At 38.1% G+C, this 10443-nt stretch overlaps 1 non-coding gene across 1 annotated transcript; it reads left to right on the top strand.

Moving 5' to 3' along the window:
* The first annotated feature begins 272 nt into the window (after positions 1 to 272).
* Positions 273 to 379, top strand: LOC111913712 (small nucleolar RNA R71). Its single transcript, XR_002857593.1, has one exon. It is a non-coding gene; the product is annotated as a small nucleolar RNA R71 (small nucleolar RNA).
* Positions 380 to 10443: the final 10064 nt, after the last annotated feature.

Raw genomic sequence — 10443 nt, 5'->3', positions numbered from 1 at the left:
CATGGATGGATTGGTCCATCTTAGTCATTCATCGGTCCATGCTTTCCAACTTTTCCATCATTGCTGCCATGTCATCGGTGATGGAGTTCACCGCCCCTCGAGTCAAGTCATTCCTTGGGTTGTGGTATTCCCTAGAGTGTTTAGAGAATTCTTCTATTAGTTCTTTGATCACCAGGGGTGGCTTCTTTGTGAGAGGTCCTTGTGAATCAAGGAGTTGCCTTGTATTCACATTCACTTAAACATAGAAAATGGAGACTTCTTGTTGGCTATTAAGATCATGATGTGGGAAATACCTTAGTAGACCTTTGTATCTCTCCCATGCCTCATATAAGGATTCTCCAGCTTGTTGTTCAAAGTTGGCAATGGCATTTTTCAATTTGGCTATCTTTGAGGGAGGACAAAATTGATCAATGAATTCTTCCTTCATTTTAGCCCATGTAGTGATAGATCCTGGAGGTAGTGATTTGAGCCAATCCTTTGCAGCACCCTTGAATGTAACTAGAAGCATTCGAAGTAGCACAGTTTCACGTGGCACATTTGGAACATTAAAATAATCAGCTACATCGTTGACCTCATCCAAATGTTTGTAGGCATCTTCGTGATGTTTTCCGTAGAAGGAGAGTTCCTTGAGTTGAGCAAGTATGTGGCCCTTGAGTTTGAAAGTGGCAGTAGCAGGAATGACGGGTTGCACAAGTCCCAGGCCGGTGTCATCACCTATTCTCTTCTTCCATTCTCCCATGGGAACTTCATCGATGTTAGCCATGGGGTTAGGTAGTTCAGATTCAAAGTCGCTTTCTTCTTCGTATTCGAATTTGTAGTCGTAGTCGAATTGGGCTTCTTTTGGATTATCTTCAATATTCTCCAACTTGCTTTCTTCGCTCTTTTGACTGCTGGTCTCTCCTGCCTTCTTGTTCTTTTTCTTCGAGGAAGACCAATTTGTAAGGTACTGAGAATGGATCTTAACAATGATCAAAAGCAAACACAATCACAGAAACAAGAATAATAGAAGAAAAGAAAAGAGATCAATCTTGCACACGTTTTATTGCAGAAAATGTCTAGTACAACTCGATATACGACCGTGAACAACTAGGCATCAACAACTAAACACGACTGGCTAACCCACTATTTATAGGGAACTACGACCGAAAGGAGTTTACGGCCGTAAGGTGTTTACGACCGTAAACTCACTACAAAATCATAAACAACTATTAAGCCCACATAAATACTCTATCTATACACAACCACTATTACAATGCAAAGCCTAGACCAAACCACTAATTGGGCCTTTCAATCTCCCTCTTGGTTTGGTGCTAGCTTGAATTTAACCCTTGTTGACTACCATAACGTCCACTTGCCCCATCGCCCCATTCCACATATGCTTATTCAGAATCTCAACAACCATGGTCGTATATACCTTCGCAACATCCTCAAAAATCTCCTCCGCAACGAATATCTAAAAGTTGCTTAGGTGATGAATGTCCCACTTTCGAAATTGTAACAAATCTCTTCGCTCATAGAGTCGGATACATCCATTCTTGAGCTTGATTACAACAGCTGATGTAATCTCATCGAAAACCCAACACTCCATTGAGCCTAGAGACCCGTCTTGATAGTTCTGAAGCACAGGGAACTGTTTAACCTGCTTGGTTGCAGGCCACATCACAACTTGCAGAGGTTTATCAGTTTTAGGATCTATAATATTAGGATGCTCCAACATAATGGACTCAGCAGTCTTCATGGCAGGAAACCCCTTTTTAACCTAATATTCAAGGAAGTGCTTAAACTGGGTCGCCTGTGGATTGTTTGTGAGATTTGAAAAAGGAGCTCATGACAATTCTGTCAGATTGACCCTAGTCCATGAGTTGAAACCATGACTATCTTTGTAAAGCTCAGAGTTGCCACTCTTTCTTAGCACTATCCACATCTTGAGAGGATCATGAAATCCCCAAGAAGCAATTCCCGATCTATCGTCAAATGTATCTATGTATCGAACAACCTCAAGATCAGTCACTGCAATTGCAGGTTCATCCCAAGAAGCATTCTGGTTAGGGTTTCGTTTAAACAACAGTTTCCCATTCTTAGCTTGGGGAGGCTCATCTTCAACACGATTAACAACCCTTAATGTCTGACTAGTTGGCATGGAAACATGAAAGGCTTGGACATGAAGATTGATTTTGTATTCATCAGCAGACGTTTGATACTTATAAACAAGGTCTTCCTCAAGCTTCTTCTTTAGCTCAAAATAGCTTGAAGTCAAAAGATTGAAATGATCTTGAAGATCAGAAATCTGCTTCGACTTTAGAGCTTTGTCCTTAAGAAGATCAACTACTTGTACACCGAGCTTTGAATTCTCAGATTGAAATTTAGAAACTTGAACATTAAGATTTGAATTTTTAACTTGAAGATCCGAAACATGAATATTAAGCTCAATGTTCTTCTGACTAAGCACCAATATGTACTTCTGTAACCCAGGGATAGTGAGATTGTCTCCTCCAGAACCGCCATCCCCAATAGAAATACCTTTACCACGTAGGGGAGGCATCAAAAATTGCTCCTCAGCCAAATGCATGGCTAATCTTACAGAAGCATCATTGTGATCAGATCGAGGAGGAGAAAGCCATGGTGGAATAGAAGATCCACCAACTTCAAAAGTGGTGTTGGGGCCCACAGTAAAAAGCTTGGTTGTAGAAAGACTGGGAGTAGTGGTAGGTGGTACAGGAAGGCCACTAACAAGATCTGCAATTAAATAACTTTGCCTTGGATCCCTTCTTCTTCTTCTTTTCAACGGGGGTTCACCGGTCGGTGTTGATGTGAGATCACTCACAAATGGCTCTATAATAGGAGAAACAGAAACAGGAGGAGGAAATCCTATAACTGTCTCCATTGGAGTGGAAGTATTCGCCATTTGGTTGGAAGTAGGAGTTGCAGTTTCAGGAACTTCATTAGACTCCCTTGTCTCTGTTGTTGGAGGAGCATTTTCATCGACATTGTTAAAAATCGCGTCAAGGTTCTCGCTCGTAACAAAATTAGCACTACTAGCAAGAGAAGCAACAATATCATCATGATCAAATCTAGTGAGATCAAGATCATCAAATGAATCATTTTTATCTCCCTCAACTTCCATCTTAGACTCCACATTCATTCACTCAAGATTACTTTGATCATCAAGAGATACTAAACCATGTTCTTCTGCCACATGAGCTTCAGGAGTAGGAGTATCTTCCTTTTCAGTATTCTCATCATCAGATACAGTAATAACATTGTCGTTTGGAGATGATTTCTCAGAAGATGCAAGCTCAGAAGACGCATTGTCAGAGGATTCATAAGATTCTGAGGATTCATTCAATTCGACGAACTTTCCAAAATTCTCTAGAGGATACTTTCCTTGAAAAATGAATTTTCCTTTCCGTTTCTGCTTGATGAGCCCTACAGTGTGAGGACCCAATGATTTCATATCAAGATTATCACCTTCCTTTACCATATCTAGAAACTGAGTATCGACAAACAATTGAACAATCCTAGGATACAATAAGAAAGTATCCCAGGTTGAAGCCCTGATGTTTACTGTAAACTCATCCTAGAGAAATCTAGAAAAGTTGAATTTTATTCCGGCAGCAAGAGAAACAACCGCTCCAGTATTTCTCATTGAAATTTCATCAGCTCTTGATCTTCTTCCCGAAATGCAGCTAACGAACACATGCGCCAAAAATCTCCAATACGGAGGTAAGAGCTTCTTTAAAGTTGGAGGTGTAGTGCCTTCATATCCCATCCTGCTAAGAATTCTCTGAGCATCCTCAATCCCAATTTCTGTGGGAAAATTAGGTTGATCCTCAATCAACAACGTGTCTCTGATAAAACCCTCAGTGATCACTATCTCGCGTCTTTTTACAGTAGCTTTAATGACGACAAATCCAGCATCTTCCATTTCCATTTTAGCAGTCGCCCAGAACTCTTTGATCAAATTTTGATAGACAACTGTATTCATAGTGATAACTGATGATAGACAACATTCCCTGAGTCTGTGAATCATCGACTTGAGGTCCGAGTGAACAGCTGGAGGATCTGCCAAAACGATAGCCAGATTATGCATGTCCGCAAATTTGAGGTTCGCCATTAATCTGCACTAACCATACCAAGTAAGACAGAAAGAACCAAACAAACAACAAAAATTGTAGACAATTTAATTTTGATCCCAACAATAATGTGACAATTTTTTAAATTAGGTCAAAATCAATATTCTTAGTCAACATTGGAGTTTGTGGTCAACAAGGAGTTTGCGGTCAACATGGGTTTACGGCCGTAAACCCCTTGCCAGTAAATTATCGACCATCTACGGAGTTTACGGTCGCAAGCAGTTTACAACCGTAAGCGTGTGCCGTAAGCTTGGGCCGCAAACTCCGACGGTTCTTCTTTCTCGATTTCTGCCTCAAAAACGCGGTGAATCATGCAATAAAATACATATTCCTGGTCCAAAACTCATTACCTTCGAGACTATCGGATTAGATTTGCAAGATTTGACAAATTTTTTTTGAAGAGAGGGAGGGTGGAGAGGAGTTTGCGGCTGGAATCAGAAAAGTGATGGAGATTCCGGCGGTAAACTCTTATATATACCCATTTTGCATTTACCTGACAACCACACAGTATAAGACAGGGTCCAACACAGTCCAAAAATTAAAAATAACTCTTTTTGAGGATTAATATAAAAACTAAAACTAAAAATAAAATAAAATTAACTTTACAAAATTTAAAAAATTAAAATTAGCTTATAAATTCTTTAACAGTTAATAAAATAAAAAATAAAAATAAAATAAAGATAAAAATAAAATTAAAATTAAAATAAAATAATTTAACTCCAACTAAAATGCACATCTTAAAATTTAATTACTGATAATGTATTTGTGACGCTGGGATAAAAGTTGTTGGACAACCTCATTCGACTTGTCGGTACCTTTATCTTCACATCTTCGTCTGGTCGATCGCCAATATTGTGATCCACTTAAACACGAAAAATTCGTGACAATTTTAGGACAATTTACCAATGACATGACACATTCAGATAGATGATTATAATTTTATTATCATGATTGGCCCTAATTCATAAATAAAATTTTCTTATGACCATTTAACTGACTATAACCAAGGATATTGTTGTCCACCTAAATTGAGCAGCGAGATCTAAAGACAATATGTAAATGTTTAGTTTTAATTGTACTAGAATGTGTTTCCCGCTTCCTGGCATGCCCCAACCATCAAGGACTTCCAAAATACTCCTTACACCGGGTGAGCAGACAATTATTAAGAGAGAAGATAGATTTAGAATGCATATGCTGTACATCCAGGTCGGATCTCTTCCAATCACACAAAGGATGAAACATATGACTAACTGAAGTTTCAGAGGGATTGAGAAGAGAACGTTGCATATACTGTGTACCAGGTCGAATTTTGAGTCACGCAGAGGAGACAATATATGGCTAATAGATAGAAAGATTTGCATAGATAGAAGATGCAGATAGATAGAGTTGCATATGCTACAGTCCAGGTCGGATCTCTCGATCACGCAGAGGAGGCAACATATGACTAACAGACAGAAAGAAAGAAAATAACCATCTACAGACCTAGCTTATGGGAATTCCCCAGTCACCCCATCCAACCGGAATTAAGGACAGAGTCCGCACATCGAGGAAAAGTGAATCCAAAGTTCTAGATACGGGTTATTTAATGAGACCGGTAGATTCCCATGTATGTATCCCTGCTCAACCTATCCGATCGTCATGATGTCAGGCTAAACGGATCTAACTAGGTCAAAGTATGTCAAGTCGTTCAACTTTCCCTAGTGAAGTCCACTTAAAAATTTTCGTGCCTACCAGCGCATCGAGCACAAAGCGTAGACAATTCAATTTAGGTACGTTACGCAGATTCAAATTGCCTTTTATCACTTGCTAATTTCATTTTCCAGTACAACACCTGCAAACAAGACTAACAACAACAATTTTAATTTTCGTATTTTTAATGTTTTTGGATTATTATTATTTTTTATTGTTTTTGGATTTTTGATTATTTCTCCCCCTAAATTCGTGCATGGGTGAGAATTAAATAAAATAAAATAAAATTAACATGCGCAAATTTAATCTATCCTAAAAAATTAAAAATTAAAAAAAGAAAAAGAAAAAATAAAAATTGAAGAATTAAGAAAAAGAAAAAAATAAAAAACTTAATCCTCAAAACGAATCATTTTCAGAAAACCCACAAGCACATCTCTGATAATTAATGTCGATGTGCTTGGTTTTAGAGTGTTGGACTGGATTTTTGGCAATTTGAATAGCGGCCTCATTATCACAATAAATAGGGGTTTCTAAATAAATTTAAACCGTAATCCAACAACTGATGTTGGATCCAGATGACTTGAGAACAACAAGCCGATGCAGCAACATATTCCGCCTTCATTGTGGAAGTTGAGACAATGTGTTGCTTCTTGCATTGCCACGAAACTAGTCTGTCACCTAGGTATTGACATCCTCTTGAGGTTGATTTCCTGTTAAGCTCACAGACTCCAAAATTACTGTCAGCAAATGCATAAAGATCAAATTTAGAATTCTTCGGATACCAAAGACCCAATTTTGGGCTCCTTTTGATATACCGAAAAATTCTTTTGACAACAATAAGATGTTAAAGTTTAGGATTAGTCTGATAACGTGCGCATTGACACACTGCAAACATGATGTCTGGTCGGCTTGCAATAAGATACATCAGTGATCCGATCATCGATCGATAGTGAGTCTGGTCTATGGATTCGCCGTCAGGACCTGGAGTCAGGAGAGGTTGTTCAGCCATTGGTGTTGAAGCAGATTTAGTGTCGTGATACCCGAACTTCTCAAGAATATCCTACACATACTTGGCTTGATGTACGAGGATTCCGGTTGAATTCTGTTTAACCTGAAGCCCCAAAAACATGGTCATTTTTCCCAACGAACTCATTTCGAACCGCTTCTTCATTACACCTTCGAATTCTTTGCAGAGCTGTGGACCAGTCGACCCAAAGATAATGTCGTCAACATAGATTCACACAAGAATTTGATCATTGCTGACATGCTTGATAAACAAAGTCTGATCAATAGTGCCACGAGAGTAACCATGCTCGAGAAAATGCTTTGTTAGAGTTGCATACCACGCTCGAGGAGCTTGATGCAACCCATACAATGCCTTGTCCAACTTGTAGACATGATTAGGAAATTTTGAGTCAACGAACCCAGGAGGTTGATCAACGTAGATTTCTTCCTTCACCTTGCCATACAAGAAGGCAGTCTTGACGTCCATTTGATACACAGTAAAGTTCATGTAAGAAGCATATGCAAGAAAGATACGAATAGCCTCCAGGCGAGCTACTGGAGTATAAACTTCAGTGTAATCAGGACCCTCGACTTGTCAAAACCCGCGAATCACCAATCGAGCTTTATTTTGCACTATAACTTTTGAATCATCATGCATATTGCGATAAACCCATCTTGTGTCAAGAGACTTCTTGCCCTTTGGTAACTCAACTAACTTCATAACACCGAGTTTTTCAAATTGATGCAGTTCCTCATGCATTGCATCTACCTAGCTGGGCTCATTCAGAGCCATTTCAACATTCTTGGGCTCTATTTGAGAGATAAAGCAAGAGTAGAGACAAGCATTAACATCCCCACTCTGACTTCTTGTTTTAACACCGTCCCCCAGCTGACCAATGATGTTATCGATCGGATGATCACATTGAATTCTTGAAGGTATCTCTTGGCTGATGTCATTGAGAAAGACAGGAAGAGTGTGAATGTTAATACCTCCTTCATTTGCTGATTGAGCCGCTCCAGAAGGTTCTGCTACAAACTCATTTGAGATAAGTGCAGGAAAGAGTAGTTCCATAAAGGTTGAAGAGGCTGTGGAAGCGTCATTAGACATGAATTCTCTTTCCATAGGAGCAGATGGCGTAGCTGATGGGTTTTGGTCATAAGACATCCTATGTGCTCATACAAACCCTAATGCTTGGATCTAGGTTTCTCTATTGTACATGCTTTGAATCCTAGACTATAAACCCTAATTCTAGCATATGGAAATCAATATTAACATATAATTAGGTTTAATATATTACCTTGATTGTTATGTAGCAATAACAATCCCAGTTCCTCCTTGAATTGACTTTGGAAGGCTTAGAGTCACAAGTGTCACTCCTCTAATGGCTCACAAACACCATAAGCAAGAGGATGAAGAGGAGAGAGGTTAGAGGCTGCCCAAAACGTGTTCTAACCCTAGCAAGAAGCTTAGCCACGTTTTTGGTCCTTAAGGGATCTATATATAGTGAGGCAATTAGGGTTATCTAACAAGGAAACCCTAATTTGGTTGCTTAAGCCCTAAGCAACCCATAGACTCCTTTAATCAAGCCCTTGGATGATTTCCTTATGGGCTTCCCATAAGAATTCGTCCACCTCTTGATTTAAAACAATCCATGGCCCAAATTGCAATTATCTTATAATTACAATTCCAGTCCCTTAAGTTTAATTAATCTCTTTTAGCCACAAAACTAATTACTAATTAATTATTGACTAATATTAATTAAACAATATGATTTCTCCTTTAATATATTATTCCCATAATATATTAATAAATCATATTTAATCCTTTCTCTCCATAATTCATCCTATCAAGTTGCTTTGGTGAAGGCAACCCAAAAGGACCATGCACCATCGGGTCAAGTACATACCAAAATAGTTATGGACTTAGACACTAATCCAACAATCTCCCACTTGGATAAGTCTAATAACTATTATGCATATGACTTTAGATCCTGATCTGCAATCATAGCTTTCCAAAGCCGCTGTCAACTCTGATCCTATCTGATACGCGTGTCCTTAGATAAGGGATCATATATTCCTCCATTCTAGATATCATATGAGATATGATTTCAAATCATTCTCTTTGTACTATATCTCGATTCCCGATTTATGACGACTGACTAATTGAACAAATCAAATTAGCCCTAGCCTGGCCGAGCATTTACGTTTGTCATCACTAAATCATCGAGGGGCCCAAAGATATCGCTTTTATCCTACTTTGAATAAAAGGAACGGATAAACTTTGATACAATGCTTGCTTGCACTCACTCACTGAATCACACACAACAATATGTTTTATAACACCAAGTTACTAGTGCGTTTACATATTATCAATGTGCAACCGATTTGCAAGATACAACTCACACATCTCAGTTTCAAGAATATAAGATGTTATCGTCTCACCAATCACGCGTGATACAATTCATGGAGTGATCCAAGTGAGCGTGGGTTTAATCCAATGCTCAAATCACATTCATAAGCACTCATGAACGTTGCAGCAAACATTTGCTTATGTCTAATGCTCTTTAGACAATCCACACACCAATTCACGAAAGTCTTCATTCATACCTACTTCCAACATATGAACGACTGTGGCCCGTTTGAATAATTCAATTATTCTTAATAAACTTAATTATTCTGGAAGTCAAAACATGCAAATGTGAAACACAAGAATAATACTAATACCATATGGCCTCAACCCTTTGAGCATAAATAAAACACCTTTTATTTATCACCATATTGATTACTCATTATTTGTCGTTTCGGTTAATCAACTTCTTACTTGAATTACAACACTTCTCCCATGCTCATAGCATGCACACAATGTTTACCTATGGTTCTTACTTTGTGAAATAGATCAAATTGAACACATTTCTAATCATTCTCATTTCACAACTCCAAATCCTTTTTCATACGTGTAAGAATATCAAATTCTTGCTACTTATAAAATATGCTAGATTCTAACATTCTATGCAATGATCCTTTTGTAATGTCACTGCACAAAAGTCACAAAGACTATTGCCAATGATATTACAAAGTCCTCTATCGGAGATTGTTACAAGACAATTCCTTAGATATGATGTCTATCACTCAAAGTACTTTCCTTTGAACGTCCTTTTGCATAAAAGTTTCTAATCTTAAGACATAGATTCTTCAATATTCATTCCCAATATGAACACACTTCCATATTTTCCATCTGACAACTCATTCTTAATAGAATCTTATGTATTCATAATAAAGTCGATATGGTCCATCCAATATGGAAACATTTCCATAATTTCCAATACTATACTTCCAACTACTCACAAGCGACCAATCCTCGTTGAACTTTGGATTGTCCTTTGATAGTTGTTTAATAATTTTAGTCAAAACCGATTCTAGTCCTTTTTCCCTCTAAATGCGCTAGACATTTGGAAAATTTTAGAATGGTCAATCATTAAATCATTTTCAATCGATCCTATACCTGAAGTGTATGGGACACGACGCATAATGTTTTATTTGCAATGTTCTCAAAATTCGAATTGTGAAGAGGAATGTCGTAATCATAATCGAAATTTTTACCCTTGACTAAATTTAT

Source organism: Lactuca sativa, chromosome 8 (genome assembly GCF_002870075.4).
Source record: "Lactuca sativa cultivar Salinas chromosome 8, Lsat_Salinas_v11, whole genome shotgun sequence".
Classification (NCBI taxonomy): domain Eukaryota; kingdom Viridiplantae; phylum Streptophyta; class Magnoliopsida; order Asterales; family Asteraceae; genus Lactuca; species Lactuca sativa.
This window is presented reverse-complemented; position numbering and strand designations above follow the sequence as displayed.